The 19,942-nt window shown below is 37.3% G+C and overlaps 1 protein-coding gene and 1 non-coding gene across 11 annotated transcripts in view; one reads left to right on the plus strand and one right to left on the minus strand.

The window, feature by feature from the left end:
• LOC131427464 (protein winged eye) overlaps positions 1 to 19,942 on the plus strand; it is a 758,071-nt gene that overhangs the window by 32,746 nt on the left and 705,383 nt on the right. The window lies entirely within an intron of this gene.
• Positions 7,871 to 7,942, minus strand: Trnad-guc (transfer RNA aspartic acid (anticodon GUC)). The gene has a single exon. It is a non-coding gene; the product is annotated as a tRNA-Asp (tRNA).

The raw sequence follows: 19,942 nt of genomic DNA on the forward strand, positions 1-19,942 counted from the left end.
TTGTCGACAAATCACCATGCGCGAAATACATGTATTTTTCGGACAATAGATTGTACAAAAAGTTATTCAAAATTGGTGAAAGACCATGCTGATGCAACTTCTCAGATAGGATATTTATAGAAACTGAGTCAAAAGCCCCCTTGATGTCTAGGAAAACTGACGCCATTTGTTCCTTACGAGCAAATGCCATTTGAATTTCGGTTGAGAGCAACGCAAGACAATCGTTCGTTCCTTTGCCCCTGCGGAAACCAAATTGTGTATCTGAAAGTAAGCCATTAGTCTCGACCCAATTGTCTAGACGAAACAGAATCATTTTTTCGAACAATTTCCGGATACAGGAAAGCATAGCAATCGGCCGATACGAATTGTGATCGGAGGCTGGTTTTCCTGGTTTTTGAATGGATATCACTTTCACTTGTCTCCAGTCATGTGGAACAATGTTGTCCTCAAGGAACTTATTGAATAAACTCAGCAAGCGCCTTTTGGCGGGGTCAGGCAGATTTTTCAACAAATTGAATTTTATTCTGTCTAATCCCGGGGCTTTATTGTTACATGACAAGAGCGCAAGTGAGAGCTCTACCATCGAAAACGGTGTTTCGTTTGTATTTGGTGTCGCGGCGCGGGTGATCTTCTGTTCCGGAACAGAGTCTGGACATACTTTTTTAGCGAAATCGAATATCCAGCGGTTAGAATATTCCTCGCTTTCATTCGTTGTGTTATGATTGCGCATTCGTCGGGCTGTGTTCCAAAGAGTGCTCATAGATGTTTCTTTTGTTAGGCCGTCTACGAACCGACGCCAGTAACCGCGTTTCTTAGCTCTAATCAAGTTCTTAATTTTAACGTCTAACGCCGCGTAATTCCGGTAATTATCAGGTGTTCCATTTTTTCTGAATATTTTATACGCGGAGGCTCTCTCCGCGTTTAAATTTGTGCACTCTTTGTCCCACCACGAGTTGGGAGGACGGATGTTAGTTTTTGCGCCGGGTACACGTTTCGTCTGAGCTTGAGTCGCGGTGTCGAGAATCAAGCCAGCCAAAAACGTGTACTCTTCCTCCGGAGGAAGTTGTTGTGTTCTTTCAAGTTTCTCAGATATCGCGGTCGCATAGCTATTCCAATCAATATTTCGTGTGAGGTCATAGGAAACATTGATTGTCTTCGATGGTTTTGAGCCGCTGGTGATTGATATTACGATCGGTAGATGATCGCTACCGTGGGGATCAGGAATTACCTCCCACGTGCAATCCAACCGTAGCGATGTCGAGCAAAGTGATAAATCCAGCGCACTTGGTCTTGCTGGTGGTGCAGGAATCCGTGTCATTTCTCCCGTATTCAAGATTGTCATATTGAAGTTGTCGCAGATATCATGGATCATAGTTGATCTGTTATCGTCGTGAAGACAGCCCCATCCCGTACCGTGTGAGTTAAAGTCTCCTAAAACCAACGTCGGTGCGGGAAGGAGCTCAATGATATCACTGAGCCACCGATGCCCAACCGAGGCTCTTGGGGGAATATAGATTGAAGCAATGCAAAGATCCTTGCCTTTGATTGTAACATGACATGCGACAGTTTCAATACCTGATATCGAGGGGAGGTTAATTCGATAAAAAGAATAGCACTTTTTGATCCCCAAAAGTACTCCTCCGTAGGGATCATCTCGATCCAGGCGAATAATGTTAAAATCGTGGAAGTTTAAGGATATTTCAGAAGTTAGCCAAGTTTCGCACAATGCAAATGCGTCACATTTCAGATTATTTACTAGAAATTTAAGGGAATCTATTTTTGGGATAATACTTCTGCAATTCCACTGTAAAACAGTGATTAGATCCGTGACCTCGATGGATGATTTAGCCATCGAAGGATACAATCGCTGAGAGAAGGGGCCAATTTGCAGTCAACTGCTTTAAATATGTTTTTACTGTTGGCATGAAAGCAATTAAAATGCTTTTAAGAGGGTCAGAAATATTAAAAGTTGTAAAAATCCAGTCCACAACATCAGAGAACTTGATAAGTCCAGCACCTAGTTGGTTCTCTGATAGATTTTCGGGGACGTTTGGGGATTTTGTTGTCCCGGGAAGTGGTGGGAGTTCCATCTCGGAACTGAGTTTTCCGAGACCAGGAGCCTTTTGCTTCGGTGGTTTGTCCCGATTCCCGTTAGCTGTAACTTTTCGAAGCCCTTCGGAAGACACCTTCGAGCCCTTACTAGGTAGCTTATGAGAGGATTTATTCATTCTTTTCCTACAGCTATGAGGGACCGCCGATGATGGACCTTCCAAAGGGTCGTCAGAATCGCTCTCGTCAGTTGACAAGCAGGCATATGGGTTCGTTGTCAGTTTAGGAGGGGTGGCACTCTTAAGCATCTCGGCAAAGGAACGCTTGGAGTGTTCCTTCAGGGAACGCTTCATCCGATCTCCTCGCAGCTTATACGCAGGACATGCCATTAGGTCATGCGGACCCTCCTTGCAGTAGAGACACTTTTCAGCATCCTTACCGCAAGAGCCATCCGCATGAGCCTCCCCACAGTTAGCACACCGGGGCTTATTGCAGCAATGAGAAGCTGTATGCCCCAATTGTTTGCAATTGGTACAATTCATTACTCGAGGTACAAAAAGACGAACAGGCAGACGAACCCGGTCCAAGAGGATGTTGTTGGGCAAAGCAGAGCCGGCGAAGGTCACACGATAAGAGTCAGATTGGGGATAAGACTTTGTTCCATCCCCGGCGATCGATACTGAATGCAATCGCTTGCAGTCCAGTATCTTGACGTTCTTAAGTGAGGGGTCCTTAAAACAGCCCTCTCCGTACTTAAGAACGTCCTCGCAAGTCAAACTCGAATCGGTGACCACACCGTCGATTTCTACTTCGCGAGCTGGCACGTAGACGCGGTACTCCCGCGTAAAATGGTCATTTTGAACGAGCTCATTTGCCTGCTTTGAGCTGGTGAACAGAACCCTGAGCTTATCTGGTCGTATTTTATCAATACTTTTTATAGTATTGTATCGCGAGGACAGATCCCGCGATATTTTCAAAACATTCAATTTTTTTTCTTTAGCCTTGGTCCGGAAATAAACCGAGTAAGGCCCGGCCGAGAGTGCAAGCCCATCGGGATAACTCTTTATGCGAGACTTATTGCTGCCAACAGAAGTCTCCATCTGATCATCGAGAACGGAGGGGTCGGGAGTCAAATTTGACATGTCGCGGAGCTACCTCCGCGCAGAAATAAATGATTCGAAGGGGGGGGGGGGGTAATGAACGGTCGAATGAAGAAGAAAAAAAAATATACAAAATAATAGTACTTAACTTTTAATCCAACGGGGGCCACCAAGGCCAAGCCCTCGTCGATCGGCGTATCGCCGCTTCGAGGGTGTGCAAAAAACCTCCGAGAGGAAAAAGCACACTCACTTATAATCCGCACAGTATAATCACAATGGCCACTGAAATCTGGCCTTGATCGATCAAACAATCACCGGCTAACGGTACTGTTTCGATCGTCCGCTCACAACAATGCACTGCTTAAGTGTATAATGTACAAAAAACCTCTCACAGAAAAAAGCACTATTGTCTATTACACAATAGCGATATAATCTAGTTTTGATCGTCCGGTCACGTTATCACACACGGCACTGGTTTTTTTCGCAGTAAACACAAAGCACGTCCGTTCGCTCGGAAGGTTGAAACGGCAATGAATAGCACATATCCGGCACTGCACAATCTGGACCAAATGAATATCTTGGGTGCCCGTTAGTAAATGGGAACGGTTTTTTGTTTATTAATAAATTATTTATTTTTACACGTCTACGAAAGCTTGCGGTACAGTGAATTAATAAATCAATCACGAATAAAAATTTCACTCTTATTCGTTTAAACGTACACTTGCAGTATAAACACAGTAAGTAATGTTTCTTATCCCGAAGTCGCATTACTGGATTAAACGGATCATAGACCTCATATGCGTCTAAATTATAATAAGTAGTCTGTAAAGTAGGAGAAGTGGGAAGATGTTCTATTTGAGTTGGCATGATGTCAATTTCCAAAATCGTTTTCTAGGCAACTCTTATTGGTGAGCCTCCAGTAAAATGATGATATCAATGTCTAATCCTCCTGCTTTGTAACTTACCGTAAATTAACAACTTTACTGCATGGAATTTTTTTTATCCCGTTTAAAACCGACTTTTTAACCCAAACCACAGTGGTATAATGTATATATTTTGTGGTCACATAAATATATCGGATTAAATGATTTTTCAAGACTCAGATTGCAGTAAACAGTTTTCCTGATTCATCTATTACTTTCGAATTTTATTAGGATTCGAATTCCTCTTCCGTAGTTACTGTTGAACATTCCCATTTGAATTTTAACGAATAATAGTAAGAAATATTTATTTCCAATAAAAATCTTTTGGCCTTTCTCATATAGAAAGGTTATGCAATCACTTGAAAACCCGACTAGTGAAAATTGGCCCGGAGGGCCAAGTTTCTTGTACCATTCGACTCAGTTCATCGAGCTGAGCAACGTCTGTGTGTGTGTGTGTGTGTGTATGTGTCAAATAATCTCACTAGGTTTTCTCGGAGATGGCTGATACGATTTTGACAAACTTAGATTCAACTGAAAGGTCTCGTGGTCCCATACGGAATTCCTGAATTTCATCCGGATCCGACTTTCGGTTCCGGAGTTATAGGGTAAAGTGTGTTCAATATTGTACACCGTCACTTAAACTGGCGGAACAAAAACCGTAAAAAATGTTATAAACTGGACTCGTTATTCCCAATATTAGGGTCAATTGAAAGGTCTTATGGTCCTACCAAAAATTACTGCATATTTTCGGATGCGACTAACATTTAAATCGTAATTTAGAGTGCGTATTAGTAGAGTTTGTATGTCATGTTAGTTGGTGGCCGTACGAACCTACTTTGATTGAACCGGTTCTCGGGTTCCGGTGCCGGAAGTGCATATAATAGTGAACCCACTTCGTTTTCTTAAGGATGACCTACGCAATCAAAGCACTGTTTTATTCTGTATGTTATACTAGTTAATGCACAAACAATCTCTTGGTTTCTTTCAAAAATCGAAGAAAAAATTTTCGAATAGAATACCACAATATTATACATGAGGAAGGTATCATTACACCACTAGGTGGATTAAAACAGGTTTTTTTCGATTTCCTGCAGGTCAATTAGTATGAAAGTACTGGTGAAAATATCAGTAATATAACTCGCATCGATTTATCCGAAATCCAAATACTGATCGTAACTCATAAGTCAAATACCAATTACTGTGAATGGCTCAATACACCGATAGATTGAAAATTGTTTCACAAATCACAATCATACATCATCTTGATCTCTTGAAAAATTAAAATGGGTTGTTCGATTGGGTTGTTCGATTGGGTTGTTCGAACTGTTGACGTAGGACCACATGACTGCTGCTAAAATCTCTGTATTAGTTTAATCAATATCAATATCAATGTACAAAGAATAGCAAAGTAAACCGGAGACGATGCTACGAAAAGTACGTTTTGAATTTTATGGTCCATAAAATTTTACCAAACGATGAATTTATATACAGATGGGAGTCCAATCAAAAGAATTGTATGTTTAAAATTTTCCATTAGAGCTTGCTCTGAGCAATAAACATATAATTAAATTGAAAAGAATGGTTTCAAGCGAGTATTTTTTTGTTGCTGATAAGTTAGTTTTGAACTAAAACTAAGTAAGTCATGATCAATTGTCAAAGAAAAAAATACAACCTTTTTAATACAACCGGTTCACTTTCACAATTTCTTTTATATTTAATCATTTTTAAATGAATTTCCTTTGAATGTCAAAAAAAGATTGCATTTCCGTTAGCAGACAAATCAAATTCGACAAATATTCTTCACTAACTCCATCGGATTACGAGTACACACTGTAATCCTCGAAACAGTAACGAACTGCAAATAGTGCAAATTATCGTAGCACCAAATTTTTTCCGACCTATGAAATGGACTGCCCTATTTGCTTGGATGTAGAATTTGAAACTACAAGAATTAACTCCATGGGGTTGTTCGAGCCATTGATGTGGAACAAGGCAACCAAAATATCTAATGATCTACAATCAAACAGTTCAATCAATCGTCACATTTTTTAATCCGCAACATTGTTTGTTTTATAGCCGACGAAATTACACCAATATCCCAAATGTATGCAATTATATCTTTGTACATACATGCGATACGATTTTGATATTAAAGCTTCTCTTCGCCAAGCTTGCGTTCAAGTTTTGTATCCAAGAAATTATTTTTATAGCGTTAAGTTTCTCTATCATTCTGCAATTTCGGTTAAAGCGATAAACTTTTCCTCATTATCAATCGAGTTCATCTTATATAAGTTAGAAATTAATCTTAAGCACTCAAAATTTATCCTGGGGTAGATGTCAATTTCTCAGACGAAACGACATTATATGGAATTTCATCCGAGCTTGCATGACATAAGATCAGAGCATACCAATTATAGCTTCAAATCGTCTTATGGCACTTTTGTGTTGCTATCTAGCTCCAACCTACCTCTAGCATGCTACGCGTAGGACTGAAACGTTGGCTCTAATTGTGCTTCTATTTATAGATGCGCGTGCTTCCAACAGCTTCGCTTTTGCATCGATTGGCCAATCAGAGCAATGCATTCGCTTTGATATATCGCTTACTCCTTCAAAACCGTCGTCTATGACAGGGAAATCCGATATGCCGGAGATTTTTAGCATACAAAATAGGACACTGCTCGCTACTAATCAAAATTTCAATCATTTATAATTGAAAATACGTGACTTGATTCATTCAAATCGAATCGTAGAAATATTTCCAATCAAATAATGAAATAATAATAATAATAATTGATACAAAATATACTGAGCTGTGAGTGTTTAAAACCTGACCACATTTCTACGTGTATTTCTCCTTGAGTTTCTAATTTGCACTCCTATATAGAAAATAAAGATGTGTTCCACATCAAAATGCGAAATGAACGCACATATTCAAAATTTTAGTATTTGTTGGGAGAAGTCAGAATAATGTCTCCAAAAGCAACGGCAATAGGACATTGCTTGAATGATGTGTCATTAAAATATATAGTTTTGCCTTTCGCATATACAAAGGTTAAGTTATCACTTAAAATCAACGGACCAAAATTGTCATATCATATACTCTTCGACTCAGTTCGTAGAGTTGTGCAATGTCTGTGTGTTAAAAATTGTCACTTATGTTGCTCTGAAATAACTGCAGCGCTTTTCACAAATTTGAAATATGAAAGGTATTATGGTCCCATAGGTTGCTATTGAATCTCACCCGGATATGATTTCCGGCTCCGGAGTTACAGGGTGAAGTCTGTTTTAAATTTCAAACGATTAGTGAGAGCGTCGATGTGAATTACAGAAAAATTCTTCTAAGTTTGGCTCATAACTGTTTTAATTTGTAAGTTCTATTAGTAGCTGGTTACACGAGCTGATTTCGGCTACACCAATTCCATTCTCAAATGAGCTTTCTATTTTTTATTCGTCTCATAATATTATTTTTTTCGAATAATCTCTGAGTGATATTTATGCAAATATGAGACATATGAGAAAAGTATTATACGTCAGTAGGTGGATTAAAACAGGTTTTATTTAATGGAATCAAATATTTTAGAACAGTGGAAGTGTCAAATCTCCTGTTTACCCTGTTTTTATGACCATTTTCACATTTCCCCTTTTTTCACTCTAACTAAAGTTTAACGAAGTATAGTTAAATTTTGTGTAATAAGTTTTGTAATAACTGCGAAAAACGAAAATTCAAATTCAATGCATAGTGTTTTTCTATCACTTTCATCTAATGGAAATCGTTTTGATGAGACAGAAAAAAATTATCTCCCCGACGGGGAATCGAACCCCGGTCTCCCGCGTGACAGGCGGGGATACTTACCACTATACTATCGAGGACTACGATAACGAACTATTTATTTATAATTGGTACATGCACGTGTTGTACTGATTATTATATTATTATCTATATTCAGAGACGGTCAGTTGAGTCATATTCAAGTTCGCAACTAACGGGACTGTTTTCGAACGCCATAAAGTTCTAAACCCTCGAACTGAGAATATTCTCTATACTAACATATCTACAGCACTATTATTATTTATGTAACAGACGTTTGAATTATTGGTACTAAATAGTAATTGTTTCTTAAGAAAATACTAAGAACTTTCCGTGTCTGATCAGGCATATAAATAGAGTAAATCTTTCGGAATAAAAATTAAACTGTGTTTCGGGGTTTATTAGCTGCTGGTCACCATACATATAGTCTGACGGATTTATAAAGCTGTTGATAATGTTTTACTTTGATAAGCGTTCGTCCGTCAGTGACATTGCTCTATGGTTTCATTTAGTTCGTGAAATTAGTAGTTTCCTATAAAATGCTACTCGCTTTTAATTAATTTTTTTTTGACGCTTTTATACAAAGTTAGTGGTGGTCATCTACTCTCTTCCTTTCTCTCTGTATGAGTGTGAGTATATTCGCACTACTTAGTGGTCGGATCTGGTGGTGTTATAACAGCTATCCTCATACCTGGAAAAAGTTTTACAATAGCTTTCATTCTTATAGAACGAGGAAGTAGCCAAATCGGACACGCAACCAAACGATCCCAACAAATCCAAATTCGTTTTACCTTTCCCTATAGAAAGGATATAGAATTGTTGGAAAAAGCAGACTTTTGATTGGATTCTCAGTGTTAAATTCCATTCGATTTAGTTCGTCGAGAATGTGTTTTTCTATCCGCAATTTTTAACGGAGATGGATTAACCAATTTCAACCAGCTCAACCACGTTTGAAAGCCACTATTGATTCATTTATTACGTTAATCTTTCCACAAATGACGTAACCGACGTGTCGCACTTTTTTACAATCGCTGATTTTTCCGGACATTACTTATTCTTCTTCACCAATTTTTGGTTCGATTGAGAGAGGGAGGAACAGCGTACTAAATATTTTATTATTCTCACTTTGTTTAAAGTGCGTAAAACAAACTATAGATCTAATTACTAGAAATTTATCAATGCGTGGGACATGCGCATTGTTCTAACTAAGTGAGCTGATCCTTTAGCTAACATCAATGTTTCAGCTGATGAATAATCTGCTTATCAAAGTGGAGTTATACATCTCGAATTGTGGCATTTCCTTATTGAAACAGCTTCCTATACATAACATACTATGTGTGTAATTTTATTCAAACATTGACTGTATTCTTCGATTTCTTTTCGAGTTGGCATTTCAATACCAATGACGCTCGGTTCAATGGTCTGTTTCCAAATCGATCTCCCCTTGGACAATTTATCGGACATTCGTCGGACCAACGGTTCAACGTTTTGGACCAGCAGAGGACTTCCATTGGACGTTTTTTTAGGGGGCAAACTGGTCCCTGCTGGACAGTAAACTCTAAATCGTCAACAGGTGAGCAATAAGTCTCATATAGTGAGTTTTCCCACCAGAAAACAAATTTAATAAAGGGTCAAAGAAAATGTACAAAAAATTATGAAATCATTTTTAAATACTGTCCAGGATCAAGCCAACATATTAGTTGCAAATATGATGTTAATAGTGAATCATTTAAATCTTGTGAGATTCATAAGAAAGACCATAAAAGTGAGCATTTAAAAACTTAAAGCGTGATATGATTAAAAGTTGGTCAAACAAGATTCGAATCAAATCTGTATTTCAAGTTCAATTCATACAAAAGAAAAGAAAAAATATTCATTCAAACTATCTTCCTAACAAATGCGATTATCTGTGCCTTTCTTTTGACTCTTTCCAGCAAAGTTTTGTTATGCATTTTTGGTAACCTGCCTCACCAGAAGAACTGCATCTTATCAGTTTTCTTTGAATTGCAACTGGCTGAAATACACCTGTCGCTTTTTCATGAGTTGCCAAATCCGCTCAAAACAGAAAAGTTTGAGGAAAGGAAACAACAGTTTGTACAGGCGCTCTGTTACATATTTTTTCGATTGATGATTCCGGTTGTTGTTTTACAATTTTTTTAAGCAGTTTCCTTGCCAGACACTATATTTCTCTAGCTCAAAGTAAAGTAAAGTAAATCCATTTTGCAGTAGCCGTTGAATATTCCTGTACAGGGAGCTCTTTAAAAGCGTGAAAGTCTTGCCGTAGTTTCCGTCATTCTATACTCTGCAATCAAAGTTCATTAGCTGCTTGCGCGCTTTTTTACCTTAGTAACAGTCAGTTTCCCAACATTAATCAATAGCGACTAGTTTGCGTGCGAGTAGTACGAATTTCCGCGATGGACGAGCAAAATTTTGACACGTTGCTACTCTTCGATGCTTTTTTTTACAGCTGAGAAGCAAGCATCAAAATTATGCAACGTTTGTACCAAGGAATTTGCAAGTTAGGTGATTTGCAAATCTGAATTACAGACGGTTAGCTGTTTTTTAAAGGATGTGGAATTAGTTACAAAAACTAGTTTAGCTTTGATGCATTACCTACCGTAAAAGCAGACTGATAAAATGATAATAACGAAATACGAAACCTAGCGACATCAATTCTCATACAAACAACCAATTTTCTCCGATCCGGGAAAATCGCTATGCCAATTGAACTACTCTGGATGTGATGAAACACAACTTAGTAGCTTTCCCAGTAAAAAACAGACTTGGCATGATCTGATAGTTCACGACCTGTGTGGTTCAAACATTAGTCTCATGTCAGTGAATCAATACCGCACGCAAATACTTATCAAATCTCTCTTTGATTCTCCGGATGGGCGACGATATGTTCTAGAATAAGTATTACATTTTAGCCTTATGGGATTGAAAACAAAACAATTTACATTGTTTTTGTTTTTACACTATATATTACTCTCAAAACTCCAAAAAAGCTGTTAATCCATCAATCCAAATTTTCAAATTTTTTCAACTTGGTGGGTAATAAAAAGAAAAAGGTACCCAAAGTAGGCATTTGACCAAAAAAGTTCGGAAATCACTGATTTAGTCTGTTTTTAGAAAAGGGCTAAACATTGTTTTGTCTTTTGCAAAAAATTTAGCCGAAAGATTATAAATTCAGGGTTGCTACGAAAAATTTCAAAATCAAAACGCGCGAAGTTGAAAACTAAAACGCGCGATATTCGAGTGAAGCGTTAGACAACTATTTTTATACACAGTCTCAATTTTAACTAATTTTATAGTTATTTTGGAAATTTTGTTGTTAAAATCAACTAATTCAAAAACAGTAATACGAATTAGGCGCAGAGCTTATTTCGGTCGTTCCGTGCAGGTGATACTTTACGCAGTACTTGAAAATTCATTTAGATATAATTTAAAAATCTGCATAAGTTTGTCATATGAACACAATAAATAAGTCCGCATACTGCACATCACTTCGAGAAATCCCATGAAAACGATTTCATTTTTATTCTCCATATTTTTCGATGCCCTTAGTTAAGGAGCAAGACTTTTTGCAAGCGTATGAACAATGTCAACAATATGTGCGTAAAAAAAAATTTCGGTGCTTCTTTTCCTGATTTTAATCAATAAATCTTCCATATGGTTGAAAAATAAACCAATCAGTTCATTCTGCTTAAAATTGCAATTCAAGAAAAGTGTCTTAGTCTAGAACTCTTCGGTTTTCCTTAAAAACGGCTCGAGAAAAATTATCTCAGTTTCAGTTTACTTCCACTGACACATTCGATTAGCAACAAACACAATTCTATATGGATTTCCTCTTGCAGAAATTTTTTTCGTAGCTTCTATAAGTAAACTCGTAAATTGGGAACCTTTAATTTAACACGCGGAAGACAATGGAAATGGCATGTTGTCGTAAATCTATTTATATTTCCGGAAAACTACTTTTGTAACAGAAAATTTTTAGTTTTGCTTATTTTGTGTAGCGCAATCTAATACAAATGCTTTGAAGCAGTGTTGCCAACTTTTTTTTATTAGGGAAATTAAATCTACATTCATAAAATGTAAGCAATTTTCCATCAAACGTTGGTAAAAATTGTTCAAAACTGATATTTCATACAAAATGTCAGGCTTAACATGCATTTGAGAATAAATTATTGCTAAAAAGATTGTTTGAAACTCAATCCTGCAAGTCACTTCAATAAACTCGTTGCACTGCATATATCAATCTATGACATACGTACTGAATAAAATGTACGTAATACACAAATTACCAACACAAGTTAACTTGGTTTACTCTTGATCCTAAATTAATACTCTCTGATGTACGGAAAATGTTACAGTAAAAATAAAAATGCTTACAATTGTGATTTTCAAAGAAAGTAAACTGATTTCATCGAAGATATTTTTTTTGCTTTGACATCTTTTTGCTCGGCAAACATTTCCTTCTTGGCAAGAAGAATTTTATGGTAGACCACATCAGGATGATCTGATTCACTCTTTTTAATTTCAGTTTCAATTATAATAGTTGTCAGATTTTACTCTGAATGTCTTTCTTTTCCTCCTCATCTTTTATTCTTTTATTTGGATCAGGGAAAAGCCCACTGGAATTAGTTTCTGTCAAACTTGTTCTCCAACAGGCATAAAACCTCCTCATCCTTTGTATCAATAGATCAAAATCATCCAAATGATACATTTCTTTAAATCTAGTGCTTCTATAGAAACTAAATCTAATGTGGCAGTAATATAGGAAACGATTTCTTGATAACATTACGTGATAAATGAAAGTCGAAAGAATTGAAACATTTGTTAAATATGCGGCACATGCTAGCTAGCAATGGGCTTGTTATATCCATAATTAGTTCTAACATAGAGAATCCAAAGGAAAAAAATAGGAAAACTACGACGTCGAATGTCAAATTGTGACAGTTGAAAGCTCTATGTGCTCTTTAAAATTTAACTTGGTTTCCAGAACACCCAGGTCCTTGACAGACGATGCGCGTTCAAGAACAGTTTGTGGCATATTATAGTCGAACTTGAATACAGACTTTTTGCTACAAAAAGAGACGACGGAGCAAACCATTCAAACCATTTTGAAATATGAAATACGAAAGTTTCATACACCTGATCGAAAAATTCAGATAGTTGAGATACAATAAAATTATGAACGGTCCAAGGTGACTTCCTTGAGAAACTCCAGATGTAACAGCACATGGTGAGGTTGTCCAGGCTCGTATTTTCACTATCATTTCATTACCAGTTAGATATGATCGAAGCCAATAAAAAAATGATCCGTTTAATCCCAGTCTACTTAACTTGGAGATCGTTATGTGATGATTGATTTCGTCGAACGCAACAGGAGAAGTTGAAAGCTTTGGCATGGATCCAAGCTGAGTCTCTGATATATAGTCAGAGCAACTATGTGTTATAAAATCCAGAACTGTAATTCCAAACAGCTTCGTTACAGCGCACAAAGCAACAATTTCACGGTAGTTGAATACTATATCCTTGTTCACATAGGATTTCTTCCATATTTCAGGAAAAATTTCAGAACGCAAAGAACAATTGAAAACTATTAGAACACTTTCATATCACCACGAATGTTAGACTTCGCTTCGTAAGCATGTCGTGTTAGTATGGCTTCAAGAATGCGATTTTTATCATACACAAAATTTGTTACCATATTATTGAAGAATCGCATTCCATTTATTAAGTTCTTTGCTTTGTTGAATGTATTATCACTGAGACGATATCTTCCATCTGACATCAATATCCTTGAGTGCAAAATATTGAAATAGCAACTTGTATCACTCGAGATCGAAAAGCATAAAATCGAAATTTTGTCCACTGAAGAAAACATTGGCTAGAACCGCCTTCTAGTAAATTTTAGTTTTATCAAGGTGGAAATTCGGCCATCTCGACCAATTGCTGAAACGTTCGCCCATCTTTATTTTTTTAGGGTCTCATAAAACTCGCAAGCTTCAAAAGTTTGCAAAGAATTTTGTGAAATGATGTTTTTTGAAATTCGCGCCATAGCATCAAAATCTTAGCAGAAACCGCGCCAAATCTGCGAAAACCGCGAAATCCGCGCGACCGTAACAACCCTGTAAATCTTACAAAAAATTGTTTTGCTAGCGATGTTCACTAAACCAATCTAATTTTTGAATAAAAATACTGAAAAAATTACTTATCGAACCCTACACCGAAAAAATCGATCTTAAAAATTTGAAATTAAATTACAAAAAAACATTATTCGTTTCTCGCATAACATAATGATATTTTTCATACATTTATGGAAAGCTGTCATCGAAAAATTACCGTACAGCGCAATTAAATTTTACGAGTTCAATCAAATACCGTTTTCGATTGTAGGCAACTGAAATAGAACCAGCGTCAACCCCAAGTGGAAAAAGAACAAATTGGCTCAAGTGGCACGTTCTCCTGTTTTTTTTTGAAGATTTGTGCTATACATTTGACAGCAGTTTTTTTTCATGTAAAAACACAATAAAACTGTAAGCACAGCAAAACCTGCAGGAAAGAAAAAACATTATTTATTCAGGTTCTTAAGAAGAAAAACTGTTGTTAAGAAAATATTGTGTGACTTCAACAAAATTTAATTGTTTTGTAAATAGCATATTTGGCGCTTTCGATTCAAAAGGTTCCCAACGAATGTTATCAAATTGGTTCGCCAAAAATTTGTCTTTTACTTTGGGTTTTGATCGTAAATTAGTAGAATTTATTTCTCTTGGCAAAAGCCAGCAGTCAAGAATTTTTTCTCGTAGAAAACGATCTAAGTTTAGCACGTGAATAAATTTAAATTATTGCAGACTATTTTGTTAATTATTTCACACAACCATGCTCATGTTCATGTTCTCTTTCTGTTTCATTACAGTCGAGGCATCGACATTGCCTATCGTCTAATTTTTGATTTCTCATCAGCCCACATCCCTCTTGCTATGCTTGCCGGACCGGCTTGTAAAGAGTTGATATAGAAATTGGAATCAAATGTACCGTCGTCGCGTCAGTATCTTTTTATTGCAGCGAACACTTCAAACAACAGCAGGGCCATAAATTCTGCAGCGAAACCTTAGTCTGTCATCCCCCGGATCTTCGCAGCATCTTGATGAAATTGCTTTTGCTTATCTTCCCGCAGAGAATCTTTCTTCGGAATGTCCCATCCTTCTCGCAGAGTTCTTCACCATTGTAATTTTGAAATGAAATATGAGCCTAACCTTGCTGGACTTTTGGTCTCGTCCGAGGCGGAGTGTGTGACTGCGACTGTGTTTGTGTGTATGTGTGTGTGGGTAGCTTGAAAAGGAACTCTTCTGGCAACGTTGCCCACGAACTGAAAGTACGATAACGCAATGTTCGATTTTTTTGGATGGAATTTGTCTCCACCAATTTGCACGTTTCGTGTATTTTTTGGGGGGGAAGCTTCCATCCATCAAAAGTAAGAATTAATTACCGGTGCAGTTAAAACCTTTTTAGAACCATACCACGTTTCATACCGTGCTTATTAATGGACCGTCATTTGAAAAGATTCCGTTTTTATTGGATCGTTTACTTCAGATATTATCTGTCTAAGTGATGCTTGCCGACATCCGCTAGCTTCCCTTCGCAGAAGAATCATACTAACTTATATCCAAGTATTATGCATACGGCTAATGAAAAAAGTTTTTAATAAAATTCTTCCTCGGCACGGCTGATTATGTAAAACCAAACCGAGGATTCTTTAGGTTTGAAGATTATCCTGCAGCCGCACACAGTTTGCGGTGAAGGACGAACAATCTTTTCCTGCTTATAAAAATAAGGTAGAATCCGTAATGAATTCTCCTCACAATCCTTTCACGGTTGAATTCAAACGTCACCTTCTGGAGTCACGAACGCGGTTGTAAGCAAATTCAATTTCGATGCCAGCATCGGATCCTGTCTACTGCTTTTGCTGCTGCTGCTGCTGCTGCTGCCGTGACTGCAAATCCTTGTTTGGGTTGATGAGGGTTTTGCCGAGGCAACGGCACCCGGTAACTGACCTCTCTCGGTTCGGAATTGAAGGTAGCTAATTGGAAGAATCTTTGTGTTTTCCCTATCCGAAAGAGGACTGAAATACCTGCGTATCGTAGGTTTCGGAGGTTTCATTTTACGGCGCACAAAAGAATTCCAAAATTAGGCCCTAATTTGAGAAGTTGGTCTCTGCTCGGCTTGCATTAGGAACAAGGAACACAGAACCAGTTTTCATTCCTTTGGCCGTCGTGACGATGTTCCGGTTGAATAGCCGCCCCGTGTCATGAGAGCAACAATACCAGATCCATCATCCGAAATTGAATGAATAGGTTGTAAAAACTAACACCATATAATGAGAATGGATGAGAGTCGTTCGCCGGCCAGCCGAGCTGTGAATTCACTCCGTTTGTGAGCCATGACGGCGTATTAGGACGACCAATCACCAGCAGTAGATGGTTTTTATTCAGAATATCTGTGTCAAAAATTTGAAATATCGGTTGTGTACAGAGCCAGCCAAAATTTATCAACGGTTCCGAAGAAATTAATGCAGCATAACACGCCCGATGAGATGTCCGATATGATTCTCGTGTTTTGTAGCAAAGGTCCACATTTTTTTGTTGCTGTTGGCTGTTGGCGACTCCAACCTTGAAAGCTGTCCGGCTCTGATAAATGTTCCTTCAAATTGTTCCTCTAACATTTCCAAGAATTGTTGTCAAATTGTCAAATATGTTGGAACAATAAATCAGCGTAGGAATTTGTTTGCGACCGACCGAAATCATAAATAATATCTTCTAAAACTAAAAACTCGGCAAAACTGAGCCAGCACTTTGAGGCAAGAAAAATTTTGTAGAGTACGAGTGAACCTTCAATTTCAAGAGTGTGTTTTCTATAAGAGACGATTTAAATAGTAGCAAATGCTATTGAAACATGTTGATTATTTATTGAATAAATGCAATTCAATTAAAGCGGTTCCGGAAGGTCCATAATAAGCGGTTAAAAATTTCGAAATAGAACTTCAATCGATTTCTTAGAGATGGTGGGTGGAACCGATTTTTACAAATGAAGTGTCTTATAATCCCATTCAGTTTCATCGAGATCCACCTTTCGGGATATACAAGGTGATGAGTATTGATAATTTATATTCTTCATTAGGAGTGACGATGCAACAACCGAAATTTTTTTTTGTGGTGGTCAAAAACTCTAATAAGGAACTCACATACATTCCTCTGAGATGACTAGAACGAATTACAAAATGTATGAATGAATTCAATTGGAAGGTCCTATGGTTTCATAGACTTCTACGCTGTTTTAACCGAATCCGGCTTCCGGCTGCGGAAGTAGCAGTCAGAACTTCAAAATGAATTTCACACTATGCTCGAAAAACTAATTTCTTTTCGGCTTTCAATTGCTCCAATAATGCACACTTTTACTTTTTGTTGAAGGTGTATTCCTTTTTCGAGGTAGGCTGCCGATTTCAGTCTATTTTCGGTTAATCATTCTCTCTTAATAATCTAGACAAGCATGGCTTTTATCGTACCAAATAACGCTCACTAGCAACTCTTCACACGATTCAATCAGTGCCATCAAAGAGAGACGGATATCATCACAGCAACGAAAAAACCGGCATGGTTCATTTAACATAGAATAGACACCAGTGCGAGAGCGAATTTCTCTCGATGACATTTCTGAGAATCAAAGGTTAGCTCGCTGCTGTGGGGATTCTCTCTGAAGCAACAAACGGTCGTTTATTCTCGTTTCGCGATCCGATTCTGTATGGGCAGTGGATAATTGCGATAGAATCATTTTACTATTGCCGCTTATTCTAACTATGTACAAATAACCTTTGCATAAGTTGTGTCTATGAAAATGTATGTGAATGCTCCACACAAGGGTTGTAACTAGTATGAGAATCATCAAGTTGAATCATCGATTCGATTTTCTGCGATAATTGTCAACTTGCGATTCTCTCTTGGTAAATTGCACACAGCATCAATCATTATCAGACTGTAATTTTTTTAGGGGCCGTGAAATACTCAGAGTATGAAGTGGAACGAAGAAATGTACAAAAATTCTCTAGTACTAGTTTGGCACCCTCACTTTCCGGTCATCTAGTCCCGCTTCATTTAATTTTGCCATTGATTTTTGTAACCGCGTCGGAAGGCCTGCCACTACGGGCTTCTGTGTAATCAGAAGAAGCACTAGCTCCGTAATATGCATCAAACTTTTGCTTCCAATGTTTTTTTTTTTTAAACGATAGCCTTTTTGCCATTCTTATATACAAAGGGTATGCGATGATTATGAAAACCGACTTAGATTCAAATGAAAGGTCTTGTGTATAAAACGAAAGGGCTTAAGATTCAGTAGAAAAATCCTGAATTTCATATTTATCCGAGTTTCGAGTCTGAAGTTATATGGTGATAAACACAAAAAAAATCGATTGTAAAAAGAAGTGGGTCATTCAAAACTGGTTAATACAATCTTCTAGTTAGTAGTCAATGGCCATAAAACTGATTTCGGCTCTCGGTTCCAGAGATAGTGGTTAAAAATTCCTAAATGGAAATTTCTTTACTACGATTTTTGGACGATGATTCGACCGGTTTTTACAAACTTAGACTCAAATGAAAGATTATATCAAACCTCACTAAACCTATAGATTTTCGGTGTTGAATTTCTGGTTCTAAGGATTCATTTTGTTACCCGACTATTACCTTTTAAAAGCGTGAAATTTGTGAAAATCATTTGAAAAGTTAGAAACATATTCCGGGTATGTGTCTGAATTTAATTTATAATTTTAAACCTTTCACATATTTTTTATTGCATTTTTTTTTCGAACATTTTTTTCCATTTTAGATCAAATGAATAATTCGAATGCACAATAAATTCACCAAATCTTCCATTAGAGTTTACAGCGTTTACAGAACTGCTCGGTATAGTTTAACAGATCGACGAAAATTTTATTACCAAACACTTTGCAGTCAATTCAATTATCGTACTGATGAACGAACGGCAAGCTGTTGGAATTTCGGTAAATATTTGCCGAAGTCGGTAAATATTTTGCATCCATTCGCCGTTCGCTCATTCAGAGTGATTAATACTTCTTTCATAGAGAAATGTGTTTATTTAATTCAAGCATTAAACAAAACGTTTCAGCACCATACGTTTGGAAAGCCACTGCACTTCATTGTGAAGGAGAAACTCGGAAAGTTGAGTCTCCATTTCTTTGAAGAATTCTGCAAAAAAGGCGCGATGACCTTCATTATTTCGACTGGCAATGATGACATTGACGACGCGGTTCGATGAAAAGCGAATACACATGCTTTACTTTACGTTTCGTCTTAGACTCGTCAGTGCAGAGCAGTTCAAATTGAACTGCTTGATGCAAACTTTAACACTTTTTAATTCGCACCGAAGTGTCATGTCTTTTGCTAACGTACCGAACAAAAACGATTCTAAGACAAACCGTAGTTTGGCGACCCCTGGATCTAACACAATTGGTTGAATTGTTGGCCCCAATCATGAAGGAATCCCGTCAGTTTTTGATCAGTGTCTAATTATAAAATGTTTGAGTGAAAAATGTTTGAGTGAGTAATTCAAACACTAGCACATCATAGCCATGAATACTTTGACATAAGATTCGAAGAATTAGGGGAGACCGGAGTGAAAATAGTTTCTTTAGGTCATACACAAAATACATTGCAAAATGCTGCGAATTCAAGGACTCTAGTACTAAATTTTTGACAGGAGCTTTCTGCTCGCATACTAACTCGTATTAGTAAGGGAGAGTGTTCGTTTACTGATACCCTTTTATTTTAAGCTAACAACTTCTGACTTAATGCACATTATGCGGACATCTATACATCAATGGAAAGCCCTAACGAACAACTGATTAAGGAACTAAGTTGATTCGGTCGATTGAAAAAAAATTATTATCAATTTAGTAAAGCGATACATTTTGGCCATTTCAAAAAAGGTGTTCGGTTACCGACACTTCAAGCAATTTCACTAAAAATGGAACAATATAAGTAAAGACT

This window comes from Malaya genurostris, chromosome 2 (assembly GCF_030247185.1).
Source record: "Malaya genurostris strain Urasoe2022 chromosome 2, Malgen_1.1, whole genome shotgun sequence".
Taxonomy (NCBI): domain Eukaryota; kingdom Metazoa; phylum Arthropoda; class Insecta; order Diptera; family Culicidae; genus Malaya; species Malaya genurostris.